This window comes from Lygodium microphyllum, chromosome 20, assembly GCF_053477565.2.
Source record: "Lygodium microphyllum isolate KBCC chromosome 20, Lygodium_microphyllum_v1.1.10, whole genome shotgun sequence".
Lineage (NCBI taxonomy): Eukaryota > Viridiplantae > Streptophyta > Polypodiopsida > Schizaeales > Lygodiaceae > Lygodium > Lygodium microphyllum.
The window spans coordinates 116,742,922-116,765,855 of NC_141154.1; positions in this window are offsets into that span (position 1 = coordinate 116,742,922).

Below are 22,934 nucleotides of genomic sequence, written 5' to 3' on the forward strand. Positions count from 1 at the left end.
GTCATAGTACGGAAGAAGATGATGAAACTGAGGAGGGTAGTTCAGAAAGTGATTCAGATCTAGAAATTTCATTTATAATAATTGATAATAATAATAATAATAATAATAATAAAGAAATATCTCTAGGAAACAAAATAGGATCAATAACTCATATAGAACCATCAATAGTTACAAGGGTATCAAGAAACAAAAAAAGTCCTAATTTAAATTTTCCTTCTAAAGAAAAAGGACTCTTGTTCCTGTTAAAAGACAAAGAATCAACTTCAGAAGAATAAAATTCAAAAAAAAGTACAAAACATAAATGTTAAAACCAAAGGGAATTAAAAAATGGGTTTTTTAAAGATGATGAAGAAGGAAAATTAGAGGAATTAGAAAAATTAATGGAGTCACCACAAGTTTCAACAGAAAAAAGAGAGTTTTTAGAAAAAATGTTAAGTCAAGATTTAATAGATGGAGAAAGAAAACAATATCATTCACTTATAAATAAATATCCCAACCTTTTTGCAACTTCATACTTAGAAATTAGAGGAATGAAAGGGGAAGGGCTAAAAATAGAATTGAAAGAAGATGCCAAGCCAGTATGTCCAAAGTTAAAACCCCTAACTTCAGAACAACTCTATCCATTACAGATGGTAGCCAAGAAGGATCCTTTAGAGTGGACTAAAGAGGCCGAAGAAGTGTTTCAACAGGTAAAGGAAACTGTGAGTCATGCATCATCAGTTCAAGCACCTGATTGGGAAAATGAGTTTTTTGTGAATCCTTCAGTTGGGGAAGATGCTATTGGAGCAATTCTAATGCAACAAGGAAGGAATTCTAGATATATGAGACCTATCTATTTCACAAGTCGAGTGAAGTTGCAAATAGATAAAACATATACAGAAATAGAGTTGGTAATGTTAAGTGTAATATTTGCTTGTAGAAAGTTTAGGAGATATTTACTACCAAAATCCTTTACTATTCTAACAAGCTATACACTATTACCACAGTTGGTGAATAACTCAAACTTATCAAAAAGAGTAATGAAATGGATAGTTGAACTAGAAGAATTTCAATATAAATTCCAGGTTGAGGATTCAACTAGGGCTACAATAGCAGACCTTTTAACCTATAGAGAAAGTTCTTTTTTACTTAAAGGAAAATTTGGAGAAAAAGAAGAAGAAAAACCATAAATAGAAAACTCATTTTTTATGTATTTTGATGGATCGTATCGTAAGGCGCACCAAGCATCTTCAGGAGGAATAGTGGTTTATGATCCTCAAGGAAATTTAATAAAAAAAGAAACAATTAAAATTGAGGCAACAAGTAACAATGAAGTTGAGTATGCAACCTTACAAGCAGCCATTATGCTTTGTCGAAGAATGGGAATTCGAAGGTTGAGAATTAGAGGTGATGCTTTGCTATTAGTAAAGCAAATACTCGGAATTTGACAGATCAAAAATCCCAAATTGAAGAGGTTGTGTAATAGAATTCGAAGAGATCTAAAGCAGTTTGAAGCCTCGAGTTTGAAACATATCTTCAAGGAAGAAAACCAGGATGCTCACAATGCAGCCCAATTAGCAATTTGCCAAGTGTTTGTAATGAAAGCAGATCTCCCTCTTTATAGGGGAAGAGAAGCTCTTGACCTGGAAGAAGAATTTTTGTTAATAGGAAAAGTATCTTCAAGTATTCAAAAAAACAAAAAATATGGGTTTTTAAGAAGAGCTGGAAGATATAAAATGGTAAACGATGTTCTTTATGCTAAAGGAGTGGATTTAATTTTAAGAAGAGTACCCTGGAAAGAAGAAATATATCACATTTTAGAAACAAGTCATGAAGGGGCTTGTGGGGGACATTATTCTTATAAAATAAATTTACAAAAGATTTTAACTGAAGGATATATGTGGCCAAGTATTCAAAAAGATGTTAATCATTGGTGCAAATCCTGTCATAAATGTCAAAGAATGAGTAAGAGGATATTGAAACCGGAAACAAGAAAAACAATTCTAGCATATGACTTTTTTGAAAAATGGGGAATTGATGCAATTGGTCCATTACCCCATACTTCACGAGGAAAAATATATATTTTGACAACCGTTGATTATCTTTCTCGATGGGCAGAAGCTAAGGCTGTAAAAAACATCAGAGCCATAGATGTGGGAAAATTTATTTATGAAGATATATGCTGTAAATTTGGAACACCTTTAGAGATTTTGTCAGATAGAGGACCAGGTTTTAAGGGAGAATTAATAGACTATCTTTGTGAGAAAATGAAAATAACAAAAAGATTTGCTTCACCATACTATCCTCAATGTAATGGTCTCAACGAGCGATTTAACGGGGAGTTAATAAGAATGCTGTCTAAAATGACAAAGGATCGTCCACAAACATGGGATATTGAATTGCCAAGTGCATTGTGGGCATATCGTTTAGCAAGAAAAGAAAGTACAGGCTATTCTCCTTTTAAATTAGTCTATGGAAAGGAAGCCTTATTACCTATAGAGGTAGAAATACCGGCTTTAAGGATGATTGAAAAATTGACTGAAGGAGAGGAAAAAAATTATTTCACAAAAAGGTTGATACAATTACAAGAAGCACAATTAAACAGACAGGAAGTATGTGATCAATATGAAAAAAGTCAAGAAAAAAACTTACAAGAGATTAATTAAAAAATAGAAAATAAAAATATAAAAAAAGGGGATTTAATTTTGAGATACAATAGTAAATTGGATCATACTTTTCAAAAGAAATTCCAAACAAAATGGGAAGAACCATTTAGGGTTTCTGAAGTTTTTAAAAATGGAACTTATGCATCAGAAAATTTGGATGGGAAAGCACATAAGCAAAGGATAAATGGATATAGATTAAAGAAATACATATCAAGGTTAATGACAATACAAATAGAGGAGTGGTCTGAACAACAATTTCAACAAAAGAATGAGGAAACCAAATGGATGATAGATGTTGCATCATTATATGAAAGTAACTGCTGCACATGAATGTTTGCAGACTAGGGGGAGGGCTAAATATGTCAAAAAAATTTCTGAAAACTAAAATCCCCTAGTCAAATTGTAGTTCGGTTTGATTTTTTGCTAGTTTAGTTGTTGTGTGACAGTTTGTTTTGAAATTCGATTTATTGTGTTTGTCTAGCTTAGGATTTGTTTCTGTCATTTTGTTTGATTTGTTGAGTGTGAAACTTGATAGCCTTGGTCAACCTTGGTATTTTTTTGAACAGGATAAAGTTGGAGTTTGCTATTAGCTACCGAACATTGAGGAGCTAGGTATGTATTCTTGTTGAGACTTTATGCACATCACAGGGATTATGGGTTCACAAGCAGTTCACGTTGCACTTGTTGATGCACTGCACTCGGGGGTCATCTCCTGTTCTTATCAAATACTGCCATGCCATGGGTTGGGATTATGCACGTTTTGCACCATCATTGAACACTAGCACGGCATGAGGTCGACTACAACTATATGTAGTAAATTTTAGATGCACGCGCACATGAGAGAGCACCTGTCATTGAGCACGCACGTTTCTTGCACACACCATTTGGGATGTTCATCACAAAGTTAGGAACCTTTGGTTGAGAGGGTAAGGTGGTTGGGAGAGTTCGAGGGTCATGAAGGACGCCATCAATCGTGAGAAGGGTTGTTCATATTTGGTCAACATCTTGACGACCACTATTTTCTAGAGTGATTGTGAGATATTGGATGGGTGGAGTGGAGTATATCATATCTTCCTATAAGAGTTGAGAGGTGAGGATAAGGAATTTTAAATTAACAAGGAATTTTGTTTGCATTTTTCATGACTCACGATCACATCTAGAAAGGCTAGGCACGATTCTTCAATGCATACATTATTTTATGTGTAGCATGGATTGATTGATTGCATATCATAGATCAATTGCATTTTTTTATCAAATCATGTATGGTTGAGCACGAAGTTCCTAGCAAATCATATTTCTGCTAGGGCACATTGCATAAAAATACAGATTAATTTTGAAAATTCCACGAATGTCAAAACCGCATTGGAGTTTATACAAGAATCATGGCACAAAAGCATTGCACCTATAAAACAGCATACAGATTTAACGGCAACAACAACGTACAAACTTGAAGGCAATGAAGAAAAGAGGAGATGTTTAGCAATGAGGGTTGTCGAAGAGAAGAAATTTTAAAAACTCAAGGAGAGAGTCTTGGCTATTAAGTATTGGTTGTTTTAATCAACAAGTTATTACACAAGATGAACAGGTGTTAGAAAAACAGGAAGCTGCTCTAATTGTACACCAAAGGGTTCAATTGGACAATAACTTTCCATTCTGTGAGTTTGAAAGAGTCTATATAAAGAGGCCATCATTGCTACTGGGGATTCAGATGGTACTGTCTATGGACCATTTTGTCAGCAAACTGTGGAAATAGCTACATTTATAGAGATGCCTGAGGAGAAACCTGCAGTATTAGTCAATTTGGTGAGAGAACATATTGGATCAGACCAGCAGACTTTGATATTTTCTTCCACAAAACATCATAATGAGATCTTGCAAGAGCTTTTGCATAGAGAGGGCCTTGAACTGTCAATTCTTTATGGGTCCATGGATCAGGCAGCCAGGAAAATACATCTTGCAAAGTTCGTTCAAGGAAGACCAGGGTGCTTCTTGTGACAGATTGTTTGGATAGATGTGGATACAAAAAATCATCCCTGACTTGAAGTTGTCATTCTTTACTTTACGGTATGAGGAGAAATTTCATGGTCACGCAGCAGCAGTTGTAACTGGGAAGCCCTAGGACCTTGGTGGCTCTCTTGGTAGAGAATCTACCACAAGAAGGGGAATAGTGTATGCCACACAGGTGCTGCTGCCATGGGAAAAGCTGCTTCTTTTGGATAGTACAAGCGTAGAAGTTGGAACTCACCCGGTTCTAGTGTAAATACAAACAGTGGAAACCGAACTTCTGGCCATGAAAGTTCCATGATGTCTTGGCACGGTGCATATCAACATAGTTATCCTGGGAATACTAAGGCTAGTTCTAGTTCCTACATCGATAACACCCTGCAAGTAGTCATTTGGGCTTTTCTCGGAGTTCAACTCATAATCCTTCTCAGTTCAGGCAAAGAAATGAGAAGAAGAAGAAGGTCAAGGAAGTGTCTCACAAGTGGTCTCTTGTGAACAAACAGAAGCCTATTTGGATGAGAAAGCCTGAAGAGGTCATGAAGGATGAGTACGCCGCTTTTTACAAGAATGTGACCAACGACTGGGAGGAGCACCTTGCTGTGAAACATTTTTTTGTGGAAGGGCAGCTGGAGTTCAAGGCTGTCCTGTTTGTCCCTAAAAGAGGAAGAGGGAAAACTTGAGGAAGTAGATGAAGACAAGGAGAAGGAGAAGAAGAAGATGATGATGAAGACGAAAAGGCTTCGACAAAGCCTGTAGACAAAGATGAAGAAGATGAGGAGGCGACTGCGCAGTGGAGGTTGATGCTGAAGACGGACAAAGATGTTCAGGAGACTGAAGATGACGTAGCCGACTCACGAGAAGAGACGATGAATGAAGAAGAAGGTGACGAGAATTCGACAGTAGGCTGGGAGGGGCAAACTCTGAAGATGAAGTGGGAGAGCCAGCAAAGAAGCTGAAGAAGGAATAGTGACAGAGAATTTTATTGACATCAAGGAAGGCACCACAATCGAAGACGAATCGGCTAGTTCAGACAGAGGAAAAAAACAAGAGATAACAAAGCGGACTTTATCAGCAAACTCGACGTCTTCAGCAAAGCAAGGAACTAAGTGACGCAAAAACTGGAGACAAAGACATAGCGGAAGATGGTCAAAGGCAATGGCTGCTGGGTGGATGAGGACACTGCTGTGACAGAGATGAAGTAAGGCACCGTCTTCTGATCGTATCAGGGCGGCAGAAGACAAACAAAGACATCGAAGGGTGTCACGAGCTGCTGAAGGTGACAAAGGGCAGGCGAGTTCCCGAATTCTTCAGCTTCCCTGTCAGATGTTTACCTGTGACCTCTCTCAGAATATAGAAGAAGTCCGAGACATCAGTATAGTCTTAGAAAAGTGCGTATTCCCTCTCGAAATTATCCAGAAGTTCAGTGAAGGGAAAATGCAAAATTTGTGAGAGACAGTGGGTTCACACTTGCACGGTGGACAAAAAGGTGAAAAATCCCCTTTTCCACCCGTCTACAAGGGTTTCCCAAGAGTTGTCCGCCATCTCATTCACATTAGTGGTGGACAAGGAAAGGAGCCAAAGAGAAGACATGGCATGAAGGAGAAGTATCCGTGCAGGGCAGGCCGGAAGAGAGGAGCAAAAACTTGGCCATGACGTGTCAAAAAAGGCCCCTAATTTTTTTGGCCTTCCAGCATGTGTGTGAATATACAGTTTTCTATGCTGAAATTTGATTGGCCATCTGTATTTGGGATGCCTATTTGTCTGCCGGGTTTAAACCCACCCGAAGGTGAAGGAGTAGCGGAAGAGCAGAACAGAGGAAGAAAGAGAACAAAAAGAAAATGAGGAAGACGCAGAGCGAAACGGCAAAAAAGGAGGGAAGACAATTAAAAAAAGGACAAGACAAAGCAGGCCATACAACAAGTGCTTAAACTTAACACTTGTAATAAGAAGCCTTAAAGGCTTAAAAATTTCTTAATTCTAAAAATCTTAAAAGCATAAAATTGCCTTAAAGGCATAAAAAGCCTAAGGCGTTTTGAGAAAGCAAAAAGCATTCTTCAACGTAAGAGAGGATGAGAAAACTATAAAAGGAGAAGAGAGTGTAGAGTTAGGCCCCCCTTCCCTTGTATCTACTTGTCATCTTGTGAGAGATGTAAGAGGAGGGTCGCATGTGAGAAATCCTTGGACGTGCTATCGTGGATTGTGGAGAAGGAAGAAGTTAGACTTTGTTGTGCCAAGCTTCAGATCGAGGCTATCAAGGTATGAGAATAAAATTTATTTGATTGTTGTAAAAATTCTGGATATTTACTTTGTGAGTTGTCTTGTGTGGTTGTGAGTTTCGTTGAATATTTAAATTTTATAGTTGAATTTTGCATACGACAAGGTCAAATACCTTAACCGGCACTCCTTTACATCTTGTTATTGGGTTGTGAGAGAGGCTAGTTCTCGTTCACTGCTCGGGTAACAACGACAGTCAGTACACTTGAAAGGAAGTTGGTGACACATAGGTCCGAGTCTCTTTGAGACCACCATTGGGCCAATCGCTCCTCTAAGACTCTGTCATAATCTAGGCTCCAAGTTTGCCCATTGTAGCATCGTTTTCAAACCAACATTTTTCAAATTGACTTTGAGCTTTAATTGTTGCTTTAGTTGCTCTATCTCAAAGAGATTTGATTATCAAAGTGCTTCATTGAATGTCACAATTAAGCGTAGTTCGATTGACTTCCTCATTAGAGATGAGTTGCATGCATTCATGTAAGAGCTTGTCATAGTGCCCATTAAGATATTCTTGCTCTTTCTAGGATAGCAGATATGAAAAATATTCCTCAATCTATTCCCTAGGAAATGTTTCCATGTCCGCAAGGACGTAGGTACATGCGAATAGTTTGAGTTTAGTATCCAACTCGGTCAAGCACTCTCACACTTCTATGTTTGATGAGGGCTTGCTCAGTTGCTATCTCATGCAAGGTTCTGGTAGTTTCCCTAGGCTTTAGCATAGTTGGGGGCTCAGCCTAGATTAGCAAGATTGGTCAATGCTAGGATTACTTATATTCTTGGGGTTTTCATGTTTCTCCTGAGACTTTGTTGTTATTGTGTCATGGTTCTCCTTGGATGTGACTCGTATAGTTTTGTCAACCTATTGTGACAGTGTTGTATCCACTCTTGATTGGTCAATGCAAGTTCTGTTTGTCAGTGGATTGAGCGTTGCAAGCAATCGTTGATGGTAATGGTTACTTTGATTTATCAAAACACACAGATGTGTCTAAGGTTTCACCATCGTTAGGAGAGATGGCAATGGGTTTATTTGTGGGTGGACTCAATGCTTTATTCCTCAACTCTTCAACACTCTTGGTCTTAATCTTCTTGGCATCTACTACAACCACTTGCAACAACCGTTATTTTCATTGTTTTCTCCTCTTTTTCTTGGGCAATTGAGGTGTATCCTTTAAAGACTTAGGACCCTGAACTAGATCAATCTTTGATGTGCTTGGTTCGGTGGCCTCAGCCTTCTCTTTCTCTGGTGTGTCCTCATGGGACATAGCCATGGCTTGTTGAACAGCCTCGCGAGGTTCTAAGGGTACAATTGCCTCTCTTCTTGGAGATTCTAGCTCTTCAGCTAATTCCCCTCCATTAACTCCTCATCCGATTGCATTGACAGTTGCTCCTGGTTGGGCATTTGCTCCAAACTCTTGTCCTTATCCATTGGAAAATGCCTCCATTGCTTCTTATCAGAGCAAATGTTGTGTTTAGAGTTGTTCTTCTCTTACGCTTGAGGTTTGGGTGACTCTAGTGTAGAACCAATAAACATTTTAGGGTTCCTTTTGTATAGGCTTGGACAAACCTAGCTAAAGAAGTCACGATTGTATTTATGGGAAGCATAGAGATCTAGGATTGCAGGGTTTTGGGTGAGGCAAAAGACATATGCGCTAATGTCAAGTACCATGCTTCCTACTCCTAGCCTGCTAGCCACATGTAGATCTTCTTCTAGAAGCAATTTATTGTACAAGGGATGTTTTTGGACATTGACAAAAAGCTAGACGTCATGGACCATTTTCAACACTCTTAATGAGGTTGAGGCAATGTACGTGGGATCATTTATTGATGTCCAAAGGGATTTCCTTTGCTCAATGAGTGTCATTAATTGGTGGCCAATTTTTGCTCTGCCAAACTTTCGTTGGAGTACCATTTCTGTACAAACTGACCTTGTCCTTTCCCTTTTCATTTGATTGCTTTTAGATTTTCCTTGTTTGTCTCACATTTAGTAGTATAGAGTGAGGGTATCAAGTGCAATTCCCTATCTGTGGCTTTTGGGATGTCCTTTATCACTTTAGTGCCATAACTACATAGCAGGAGTAAACATGTTATTGCTGGTCTCAAGTTAGGGGTTTGGCTATGAGCTTTATGTGCTTTGGTGTTGGCCTTCCAATGTACACATGGATGTATGCATGTGTGATGGCTGTCAGCTTGTGATCAAGTTTCATCATGCACTTCATCTCTGGTTCATTGGTCAGATGTACTATTTGTTTGGCCAAATATTCAGGAGGTTTCTCCTGAAGCCTAGGATTCAAGTCCTTCAAAAGAGCTTGAGGTGTCAAGAATATTAGTTGTGGCATTTCTTCCGCAGGTGTATTACTAAGGACATGTTCCACAAGGGGCATCGTCACAACCAAATGCTATGACCAGTGTGATTCCTAATTGGAAGTGGTAGCTGCTAGTTTAGTGGATTGGCTACTGTTGGTAGATTGCGGTGTCAAGTCCTTAGGAAGATTAGAGGTATTCATGTCTTTTGTTGCCCTTTTGTGCATTTACTTGTGTAGATCAAGCATCAATTGAGCTGGTCATAGTGTATTGCATAGGCATATCCTTAGGCTGAGAATTAGGGGTGGTGTCATGTCTCGTACCTTGGTCATTTGGAAGCTCTGATGGAGATAGAGATTGGGCTATTAGATGATTCTGCCATGTGCTTTGTTGAGCAATCAGCCTTATCATGAGTAGCATTGTGCATGTGGTGCTCATTATCCTCTTGGGAAGTCAAAGGATCCATGGGCACTAGTGGTCTTTGTGGACACTCAACGATTACATTTGATATCCACTTGTTAAGAATGCTAGGTTGAGGATCTACCTTTCAAACAGTTATGTTTGGTTTCTTGATTTCAATCGTGAGGGGCTTAGTCACTCCAAGGTTGTTGACTCGAGACTTGGATTTTTGTTTAGATTTTCTCTTGCATTTCTTTGCTTTTGATACGATCTGGCCTTCAACTGATAGAGGTAGTTTAGCAGGGGGTTTTGGTACCCAAATCCATTAGTTACCTACAACACAATATTAGTGAGTTTGGGAATCTCTCCATTCCCATTTTTTGAATACTAAAAAGGTGGCAACGGGATAACATGTCCATAAGTTTCACAAAACGATATGATGTGACCTATCATTGGAAAGTGCTTGAAAAATAGAATGTATTAAGCTATAGAGCGCTCAATTTGGAATTATAGTGTTCAAGTTATGACAAATCCAAAAATTTGACCACGTGTCCCAAACTTATGGGAAATTTCCATATTCCCCAATATGGTGTTCTACGTAATACCCTTGAGCACGTTAGCAATACTTTGGATATCCATGACGGCGTTGTGATGGCTCTCCATCGATACCTTCGTCTATAAGGCTTGGGCTTCTTTTGTGGTCTTTTATGATATTTGTAAGTCCAAAGCCTATCCTTGGCATTGTCTCCTAACCTTCTTGTTTCAAGCATGGCCTTGCTCACTGGTTCTCTCTGTTCAACATGCACTTTTATCAACTCTTTCAACAAGTCCTTACTCTTGTTACTAGGCTTGCCTGGTATGTTAGAATATTCCTTGTCTTTCCCTCGAGGTTTGATGAGGTCACCCTTACTAAAGGTTGTGATTATCCTCACACCCGGTAGTGTCAAGTATATCCTCTATGCTACATAATCAACCTCACACTTAGTTGCCCTGTTGAAGGGTCTTCCTAGGAGGGTTTCCTTTCCACAATTAGCACTATTTGGAGAAACATGGAATATGATAGGCAAGCTTTTTGTTTCAATAGTTACAAGGATTTTGCACTTTCCTATAAGTGCTTGTGGGTGTCCTTCGTAAGGAATAAGAGTTGCATTAGTCAATGTGAGCTCTAATTGGCCTAGTAGGGTCCATGCTTCATAGGTCTAGATATTAAAATTAGCTCCTTCATTGATGAGAGCATCGACACTATGCTCTCTTTTTACAATGAGTTTGATCCTAATATAAGTAGGCGGTACTATGTCTTCATCTTTTGGGTTGTCGTTTATTATAAGTTCAAGTCTTCTGATACATGCCTTTGAATCCTCAACTGCACAACCAAATGTGGATTCTCTATTGATATCTTGGGTTTGTGTAGTGCCATTCAAGGTGAATCTATTATCAAGGCTGTCATGTCTAGTCATCCTCAAAGTTGTAGCTTGATGTTGTTGCATTCTGCTTTGACTAGATGCAGTCTGAGTGCAACATATACATGTTTTTTGGGTGTGGCCTTTTTGCCCTTACTGGGTAGTTTGGCCCATTGAGATTCTAGGATCTATGTCTGTCTTTGTTCAGGTATGGGATTTTGGTTGTTGTTTTGCAAGTGAGAATGTATGCTTGTGCAAAGCCATTACTACATTAGGATCTAATTTGGAGGACCTGTCACGGCACACATTTTCTCTCGAGCCTACTTGGGGGAGGTGCGAAGGGGACAAAGCCCCCTCTGCAGCAGGGCTCGGGGGGGGGGGTAGTCCCCTCGATACCCGCAGGGCCGTTACTTATGCTAAACACCATGAGTGGTTTGAAGGACTGTTTGTAGCCAAGTTTTGAATTACTTGCTCTAGAATTCAGCCGAGTATGGTCTCTGGGTCAGTTTTAAGGGTTAGATGTGTCCATGGGGGGTTCACTCATAATAAAGAAGACATGTCACCTACATGTAAGGACTTCTAAAAGAAACCTTATTTATGAACTTGCTTATAAGACTAATATATCCCCCTATTTAAGCTTATAAGATATATACATGTATGACTTTTTATGTATCCCCTTTCTTAAATGTAAGTCTTCATAGAACATATACTAACTTTCTTTTTAAAAGTTGGAATTATCCTAAGCAATTAAGAGTATCAAAATGGTCATATCACAAAGTGATTTATGTAGTGGCACTTGGATACCATCGAAGTATGTGTCACAATGTTTTTGAGTGCTCGTGCCTCCTTACCACATGAGGAGAGAGAGTAGGAGAATCGAACCCCTTTATACTTAAAGTGACTACACCAAGTGGACACCAAGCTCTCTTTGGAAGAAGGGGAGTTGAATCTCTCTACTAAAACCATGGGAGAGTGCCAACTCCCCCCCTCCCACACTATGATTAATTCAATAATCCTACTATGTGAGGGTTTAGGGTTTTAACCTTACTTTTCAAGGTCTCTTGTATGCCGTGGAGAAACAAATCTATGGAGAGAGGTGATCAAATGCATCCCCCCCTTCTTTTTTCCCTCTATCCCCTCCTTAAATTTAAGTTCAATATAGGAAATTAAGAGCAATCTACCTTTAATGTATACACTTAAGTGTCCGCTTCCAAAAACACCCCACCCTTACACTCACCTAATACCATACAACATCTATAGTGAGCCCCCTGAGGATGTGTCAAATTTGTATTCAATGTTTACCTATCCAATTTTGATAGTTTTCTATCTGATTCTCAAAGGATTGATTCTCACATGTCCAATTATCATAATCGAATGTCTGATTTTGGGTTGGTCCGATCGGTTGATCATCGGCTGATCGGATGGTCCGAGTCTGAGTGGTGGTCCAATATTGGTTGATCGGATTCTACTGGTCCAATTATGGGTTAAGGTCTAATTTTTATCTATTTGCATCTGATTCTGGGAGTCCGATTTGACAGGTGTCCAATTCTAGATGGTATGATTTTCATATTTGATTCTAGGATGTTCGATTTGGAGTGTTGTCCAATTTTCGTGTCCAATTATGGGATGTTCAATTTTTGAAATTAGACAAGGTATGTCTGATCAAACAAAATGGGTTGGTCTGAGTCTGAAAATCGGACTGTGCGAGCCCCATTCTGAGAATCGAACTCTAGTAATAGTGTTTGATTCCTACAGACGAGTTTCCAAAGATGACAAAAATCAACTTGATTCCAATGATTTTGGTTATGAGGGGTCACACAAACTTCCAGAATGTAAGAATAGACCCTAATGAAGGATTGTATATACCTGGAATAGCAAATAAACTCCAAAATACAAATCAGTAAACAAATCAAATCCTCTTGCCCTGTTATATAGCAGAAACCTGAATGCATGTTTTTTTTCCTTTGTTTTTTCCTACCCTAATGCATCCAAATGACAAAGCAAACACCTACACTACTCCAACCTAATTTTCCAAATCCAAAAAACCAAAAAATTACTTTCTAAGGAGATCGAATACCTCTTCAAACTCTCGCTTCCTACCTATCTACCTTAAGCACCCGTTTGGGAAAAACCCTACTTCAATGCTCGATTTGGAGCGTGCAAGCACTCAAGGCTTAAATCCATTGGTCCTCGCAATGGAACCAAAATGTAGAGGTAAGCTCAAGCTCAACCGCCAAGACCCATGGACCACTTATTCTTTCAAATGTTTCAATTGAAGCACTAATGGCTACCTCTCTCACATAGTCGATGTGCTATCTCTCTCTACGAGTGTAGTGAGCTTACCTCCGTGCCCAATCGATTTGCCTCCTCTCTCGAAAGCACTCTGGTAGCTCCAGGATCCAAGTGCAAGCTTCAAGCGAGCTCGATCCTCAAGCTCCACGCTCCAAGCTCCATTGTTGTGAGCAAGACATGAGAAAAGAATAGAAGAGAAGAAGAGAGGTGAAGATGGAGAGCTTCTCCACCACGGTCCCTCACCCTCACTCTCACACTCCCCTTCTCAAGTAGAAGCTAAAGCAAGCAAGAAGAAGAAGAAGAAGAAGAAGAAGAAGAAGAGAGCTACTTTTGGCCACACACAAGAATGAGCTTCTCATTCACGTTTCAACATTATATACAAAACCCTAAATCCTTTTTGGGTGGTCATCCCCTTATCCCCTTTTTCCCATTGTCCTCCTATCTTCCTACCTTCCTTCCTACCGCCCATCTACCTTTACAATTTGCACGGGTCCGGTGCTCTTAAAATAAATCATGGTGTGCCTTGCGCTCTTTTACAAAAGTATTGACTTGCACTTTTTCTTGCACACCTCTCTCCTTGATTTAGGACTTATTTGCACTTCTTGTATTTCCGGATTTTTATTGGCTTTTCTTTATCTTCTGTTTCACTTTTTCCTTGGCCTTGTCTACAGCTTTAGATTTTTCAAATTCTCCACCTTGTTCAACATTAGTGCCCTTCTAACCTTGAGAACTTTAGACATTAACACATTATTGGAAGAAGTTGAGCAACATGCCATTCTTTCCATTGAAATCCTTGGAGACACTATGTGGTAAGGAATCATGGATATTAGATCCAGTGTGAGCATACTTAATCAGGGCATACTCTAAGCATAAGAAAGTATAGAAATTGGAATAGTGCAATTTAATTTGACTATCACCAATGGATTTAAAGTTAGACCGTTAGGAGTATTAAGGGATTAGCTAGTCAAGATTACTATGGTATAGTTAAAGGATAACTTCATTGTAATGAAAGGAGTTAACTTTGACCTATTCCTCAATCAACAATGATGCATAATGCACAACTCATCGAAGACTCATGCAATGGTTTTTTATTTCTAGGAAACAGAAAGGAGACACTCCACATTCAGATGGAATCTTTGAAAACCTCACCCATTAACTCAAATGCCATCACTACATTATTACATGGAGACTCTAAGAACCATTTGATCTTCTAACCATTGGCTAGATATATTCCCTCCCCCTAAGGATGAGCAAGATTGATGACAAAGATAAAGTCTAAGAGAGCATCACAACAATTTTTAACTTTGATACAAAAGGACATAGTGATTCTAACCCATACTTCATCCAATCAATCAACCCAATCTACTCGATCTAAGACAAAATTTCGAGACTATCCAAGAAAAAAGCACTTAAATGTAATATCCACAACAATGAGTTAGAAACATAAAGTAAAAGAAAGACTACATGACCTTTCCTTACAATTCACAAAGTTCAAAAAGAATGATTGATTGGTTGTGTTACTTGGGGCAAGACACAAAGTTACATCTAATGAGCCCATTGAGGGACCAATAAATATCAAACAAGTGAACATTGAAGTGCTTGGAAAACCCCCTAAATATGTGTACATTGTAGAGGACATCATTGAAGAGGTTGAGGCATGACTCATTTACTAGCTTTAAACATATTAGGGCATGCTTGCTTGGAACTACTCTGACCTTCAGGGTATACCACCATAAGTTCTCACACACAAAATTCCTCTCAAGATTGATGCCAAGCCTCTCAAGTAGAGACCCTATCCTATCAATCCTTGTTATGCTCATTATGCCAAATAAAAAATAAAAAATTTATAGAAAGTAGTATTCATTTATGAAATTGAGCATATGGATTGCGTATCAATGATCTTTGTGGTCAGGAGGAATGGAAAAATCATAGTATGCATCAATTATAAGAAGTGAAATGTCACAACAAGCAAGAGAGATCATTGTCCTCTTCTATACATTGATCATATGATTGAGCAAGTAGTAGGAAAGGAAACCTACATCTTCTTAGAAAATTTCCCAAGTTACAACTATACAAGTCTATCCAAATGATAGACCAAAAATTCCCTAATTCACCATTGAATGGGGATTATAATTTACTTATATCATCATGCCATTTGGAATGACTAATGCTCTAGCAACCTTCTAGAGACTCATGTGTACAATCTTTAAAGGTATGATAAGGAATTGGCTTGAGGTGCTCATCGATGATCTTTTTGTCCATTCTAGTTGGGAGGAACACCTTGAGAAAATCTAACTAGATTTTGAGAGATGCTGGCAATATAACCTATCCTTGAAATCTCTTAAGTGTTAGCTGTAGGTGAAAGACGGCATCATCTTAGGTCGTATCATGTCCAAAAACGGAATCACAACTAACATGTTGAAAATTTGGGTCATTATGAGTCTCTTTCCACCCACCAACACAAAAGGGGTATAATGCTTCCTTATTCATAAAATGTATTATTTTCGCCTTTTGTGATGAACTGCCCTACCATTGCTCCACCATTCTGTATGCTATTGATTATCTAGCCTTGACAAAGAAATGCCAAACCTCCTATGAAGTACTATTGAAAAAGGCTCTCATGACTAATCCCATCTTGAAAGCTATGAATTAGATGATAACATTCCATGTACATATCAACGTCTCTAAGATTGCAATTGGAATAGTATTATGCTAGCTCAATGGTCAGAATATGGATTTGATATTGAGGTTTTCTAGTTGAAAATTCACTTATATCGAGATGAAATAATACACCACTAAAAGAGAGACCTTGGCAACAACTAGTTTTGACATTATCTCCTCACTACATTGTTCACATTGTTTATTGATAATCAAACACTCCTATATCTTGTAAGTAAGCCTTATGCTACCAAATGCATCCCTCATGACTTCTAATTTTGTTGGAATTTGAAGCTTCTATTGTTTTTCCCAAGTCTAAATAGCACTTCATTGCTAATCACTTGTCATGCTAACTAGTGAAGGCTAGAGCAATTGATAACTAACTCCCAAATGCTCAACTTTTTTATGTTAAACAAGAATCTCGTCTCTTTAAGGTTGACCGTAAATCTCACAAGGTGAATGAGGTTGTCTATGTTCTAAGGAAGGCCTATCAAAATAACCAATCAAGAATGCTAGACTCACATACCTCTCAATTAAGACTCGAACTTACCATTTGATTATCTTGATTAATTGTATCTTTAACACCAAGATATTCTCCTTAGAAGATGTGTCTCCGAACATAAACTTCAACCCCAATTGTGGTGGCCCACTCTCTTTAAAGATGTGGTCAAATTTCTCAAGCACTATGATGAGTGCTAGAGAACGAAGTTATCCATGCCCAAAGATAAGATGGATATCCACTTCATGGGACCCATGAGCCTTGCTACACAATACTTGCATTCTTGATATATGATCATAGCTATAAAATATGTGACTAAATGGGTTGAGGCGAAGGAAACCCACAAGAATGATGCACGAACCACTACTTGGTCTATTTGGGACCAAGTTGTTTCGTTCTTTGGTTACTCCATCGAGATTGTGAGTTGTGACCAAGGAACACATTTTCTTAATGAAGTAATTGGTTATTTGCTATCTATGTTCATTGTAAACCATAGGAAGTTTAGCCCTTACGATGCCCAAGAAAATGGTTAAGAAGAAGCCATGAACAAGGTTCTTATTAGTATCTAGACTAAAACTATCTCCATATCATGCTCAAGTTGGGATCGTAAGCTCATGTAGCACTTTGGGCCTATCATATAACTTACAAAATAGCCACAAGACAACCTCAATTCCAACTCACCTATGGTAGTGATGCCATTCTGATAGTTGAGTTTCTAATCCCTATTATGTGCATTATTATCCAAGATGATCGAGAAGGCACTAAGGCTTGGAAAAATTTCCTAGAAGAGCTCATGCAATTGGTTGAAACATGGCTCCTAGGCATTCATGCCCTACTTGCTAAAAAGGCTAGGTTTAAGGCCTAGTTTTACAAGCATGTTAAACAAAGATCCTTCTACAAGGGGGAGCTTACGTTACTTTACTCAATCAAAGGCCATAAGTAAAAGTTGAATTAATTTGAGGCCTTGCACCTTACCATTTCTATGTAATCAATAGAATCGAGAATGTTGAGTTAGTAACCTTATACTGTTGGGATAAAGGGCAGTGCCCATGTCCATCTGTAAGGGCTAGGCAGTACATAGTATATATAATTATCTAAAACATTATTGAGGTACACTCTTCAGTACCACAAATGATGCGTCTCTATCTCTTTTCTATCTCTCAACCTGCATCTCTACACAAAAGCTCCATTGCAGCTAACTCAACAAATTGGTATCAGAGCTTGGTTTAGGCAATCAGAAGATTGGCATTTCTTCAAGTGTAGGAGCTTGAAGTTGAAGAAGAGTTCAGTGTGAAGAGTCTGCATGCAAGGCAGCAAGGTTTGAATCTTCTTCTTGAAGCTTGAAGCTTCCCTCTTCATTTGAGCTTGTTGGCAGCCATCCTTGGCTACTTGGGGACCCTCCCCATCATCTCCAACACTTGGACTAGCATTCCAATCTCTTCAAAGCTAAAGGTGTCATTAGCGTGGGTATGCACATTTGGTTTTCAGCATGCTTAGGACCTACAGCAGTAGTTGCTCCTCTTCATTTGGCATCATGGTTGTGCTCTAGACTTTGCATCTAATGCTTAGCATTGAGCATTGAAGTGTAATATTACACTTGGAGCTGATATACATTTAGCTTCAGGTTTGAAATACAGAGTATTCAAATATGAAATAAATAAGGCAGCACCTGCTCTCTTGAGATTGATGCTCATATGATAGCTATTTTTGGATGTATGTTGATGCTGGATGATTTGGGAATCATGTGGCCTTGTCTTGAGGTCATTTTGAGCTAATCTTGGCAAGGATTTACCTCAATTTGCAAACTTGCTTGTGGTTGGAATACACAATCCACATCCTGCAATTTATAAGCAGCTCTCTACCCTTTAATGACATTGGTCCTTGGACATGCATGTTGATGCATATACATGCTCAAGTGATGTCAAGGCACTGAGGAATGATATGCCTATGTATTGAAGTGCTTTTGGGCTGATTTTGACTGAGATTTCACTCAGTTTTTAAAAGAGATTTGGCTACCAAAATAACAGGGCTAAATGACATTTTGACTGCGTATGCATTATGTCTTGCTTCTAGACTTGGTCTCGGGCATTCTATACCATATATTCATGCTTATGGTTGATGTTACATGCTTGGATTTCATTCGGCAATGCATTTGAGCAGTGATTAGAGCTCATTTTTTGGATCAGCTTTACTTACAGATCTACTGCTATACATTTAGGACAGTTTCCTACATATCTAGGACAACATACCTCACTATCATGAAATTTGATATGTTTCTATGCAAGGACATTAGGGTCATGTTTTGAGAAACTTTGCATGGTCTTTGGAGCTCAACATTAGTTAGTATAAGAGGTTATTTCAGTTTTGAATTTTCAACACAGATTTTTCTTGAATGTCTAGGGGATTGCACTCCTAATTGCAAGACAACTACCTATATTGTCAAGAATTTCAAGACTGCACTTTGTTTTTTGTCAGGAAATTGGTATGTTTACTATCATTGAATACTTTTGAGGCATTTTGGGCAATGAACTGATGTATGTTCTTGTTGTACATACTTGGGAATATCCCTTACATACTATTGAGTGGATTTTGGAGCTTTCATTGCTTGGCATTAGTTGTCATTTACTGTCATTGGCTGTGAATCATGGCTAGCAGCAGTGACAATCATCTTATGCATATCAAGAACCTTGAAGGAGCACACAACTTTGCACTTTGGAAAAAGTAGTGCTATGATAACTTGTTGTAAAAAAAGCAAGCAAAGCCGGTTAAAGTAAAGGGAACAAAACCAGTTGATGTAGAGCAGGATGATTGCAATGAGCTGAATGAGCTTGCACACTCGACCATTGAGCTATCAATTCTGATGCCTTGATGTTTAGCATTGAAGGGTTGGATTTTTCTTATGACATTTGGAAGCGACTGGAAGAATTGTATGCCCAGAAGAGTGCTACAAGCAAAGTCTAATTAGCATACAAAAGCATAGCATTGAAATTTCTCATAGCAGTCCTGAAGGTATCCTATCTCTCTAGCAGAGTGCAAAGCAAGAGCATAGATTTGAAGTCATCATCAATATTAAACTCATGAAAGAAATGAATCAGCAAAACAATGCATCTTGTAAGTCTTCTAATGCTTTGCATACTAGAGGCAGATCACAATACAAAGGCAAACATGATAGCAAGGAATGCAATAAATATCATGGTAAGGATGTTTAATACCATCACTGTGGCAAGAAGGGTCACTTCAAACATGACTCCTATAAATGGAAGAAAGAGAAAGGGAAGGGCAAGAAGACAAATGATAGCAAGGAAGAGAAGAAAGAGAGTCAGTCTGCTAAGAAGAGTAGTATAAAGATCGAAGAGGTGAATGTAGTCAGCCATGAAAGTAATAGTGGGAATGATGTACTCTTTGTCTCTTCATGTTTCAATGCACATGCTTTGATAGCCGATATGGATGATCACATACACACTTGGAGTTTGGATTCAGGTGCCTCTTTTCATGTCATCCCTCACTGTGAGTGGTTTTAGACTATACAGGAGGTTGACATGGTGTTGTCCACCTTGGGGACAATTATGCATGTGACATTGCAGGCATTGGCAGTGTGCAACTGTAGTTTTAGCATGGATCTATCTTCACTCTTGAGAATGTAAGGCATGTACAACAGCTCAAGAAGAGCTTGATTAGTACTGGTCAATTAAATGATGATGGTTTTCATACCACCTTTGGTGATGGAAAATGGAAGATCTATAAGGGATCTAGGGTTATTGCTAAAGGTTGAAATAGTGATACTTTGTATCCACTTCATGTATCTAGTGTGTGTGACCATGTTGTCGCCATGACCGAGAAGCCAAGTGTTTCCTTATGGCATGGCTAGTTGTTGGGACACATGAGTCAAATATGAATGAAAGTACTTTCTCATTTGGGTTACTTGCCATGTGTTCGTTATGCTGATTTTGAGCATTGTGATCATTATGTTTATGGTAAGCATGTGCAACATCTCATAAAAAGACCCTTTCACTAAATTCTTTGCCTCTAGAGTTAGTACATTTCAATGTATGTCAAATACTAGGGTTATCACTAGGAGGAAAGAAATAATTTGTCACATTTATTGATGATGCTACTCGGAAGGTATGGGTTTACCCTATTTGTAACAAGGATAAAGTAGTTGACAAGTTTCAAAAATTATTGGCATTGGTTGAGAACCAGACTGATTAGACACTTAAGTGTCTTCACTCGAACAATGGTGGGGAGTATGTATCCAAATCCTTTTAGGCATTTTGTGATAGAAAGGGGATAAAGAGGGAGCTCATTGTCCCTCTGATTGTCCCTCATAATCCACCCCAAAATGAAGTTGCATAGCACATGAATCGGACCATACAGGATAAGGTCCCATACAATGCTGTCTCATGATGCATTATCCCATCGATTTTGGGTAGAGGCTGTTATGAAAACCATTCATATGATTAGTAGGTCACCAAGCAAGTCTTTGGGGACTTGGGGGGTCACTATGTATAAATCCTATATATGATGTGCATTCATGGCATGTTTTATATATCCGTATGTAACCTTTTTTTAGATTTTTTTAAAAACCCTTCTATAACTTCTTACCATAGTTTATAAATCCCTTACTCTAAATTTATTTTTTAAGAAAATAATTTAGCAAATCCTTATGTAATACATACAAAACACTATTTTTATCAGAGAATTGATCTCAATTAGCTCTTAAGGGTTCATAAAAGAGTTTAGCTCTTTAGTGATGATGAACCTTTGCAAAATAACTTCATGATATACAACATCCAATGGTAAATTTTAGAATTTTATGAATAAAGATAGGGTTTTGAAAAAAAATCCAAATAGAGACACTAGATGTACAATGTACACATACTAGTAAGCTAGTTGCTCAACTCTATCGTAGAGTGAGTCTTGTGGTCTTTAATCACAAAAATTGAAATAGAAATGTCAGAATATGCATCTTGACCATCCTAGTAGTATCTTAGGGCTCTCTTAATTGCAATATTGATCTTGGTGTTGTCCTATTGTGATAGCAATGGGATATCATTACATATGTTGCATTTGATTCTTCATAGATTATTTTCTCCACCATTCCTACAAAAAAAATCATGTGCATGTAATACATACACACGTACACATTTTTAGAGATAGCAAGAAAAAAATACTCCAAATTTTTCACCTAGTTACAATATTATCAAACCATAAAATAAGACAATGAATATCAGCTTGAAGGTAGCTATATTAAATGAAAAAACATATTGCCTTTCTATGGCACATGACTAAATTCCAAAATTATTTGCATAATGATGTAATTAAAAGCATGATTTTTTATGTTTGCATATTTATAAAACTTGGTTTTCTTTTATAAAGTAGATATAGCTATACAAAAAAGGTGAATATACAAACTTTTCATTTAGCCCATAAATGTGTTCTATTTAGCACCCCAACATTGTTAATGATCCAGACTCCATCCTCGTTCTCACATTTGTAGATGCATCACCATAGTCCATTAGTCATGTTCCTGAAGCCAATATAAAATTACAAGAAATTAACATAAAGGAAAATGCCAAAAAAAACACATTGACAAGACATTTTTTAAAGTCATTTTACATAGCAAGCAATATTGAAGAAAAGAAAAAATCATGTTTCTTTACCTAATCTCAATGGTCCTTTACAAATTCATTGAAGATCTTCCAATCATGTTCGTCAAGTTTATATTTGTTATTGTTGCAATCATATGTGAGATTTGCAAGGGCAATGATACTTTCAATATCTACCATATCAAGGTTTGTCAAATCATATGTAAAAATCCTTAGTCCCTTTGATTTTTGATACCATCCAAGTTGAACCTCTACCCCGAATGGCCTATCCGAGAGGGTAAACCCTCTCTTATACTCCACACAAGCACATACATTTTTTCTTCTCATCTTTTAAACTCCTCCCAAGTACCATACACTTTGGCTTTTGTATAGTCTCATACTTCTTGAAAAGCTTGCCTTTGATGACCTTGTGATCCTTCCATTGGTATTCTCATGTTGGAAGAACATAGCACAATCTGGACTAGTAGCAAACAAATGATCATTTGTTTGAGTTTGATACTTCTCCTTACTATAGTATACTCCTTGTCGCACCCTCGTAAGCCTATCCTTTGACAATGTGGGATTGCCATTGAGTTGGCTTACCAACGTAGACTTAAAAAGAAACCTACTATTCTCAAGCTCTAGTACTGAGCTCACTTGTAGATATCTCCTCCTCTGAATCCACTCCATCATCGACAAGAACTAAAGATTCCTAGTTTGTATCAGAATTTTGTAGATTTGAATTGGCATAGGCCTCAAATAAGCCTTCAGACCAAGGCTCTAGCCACCATTTCTTATCCTTTTTACCTTTTGGCTTCATTTGCAAATCTTCACAAATTTTTGAGCACTTTGTAGTCCCATTTTCAAGGCATCAATG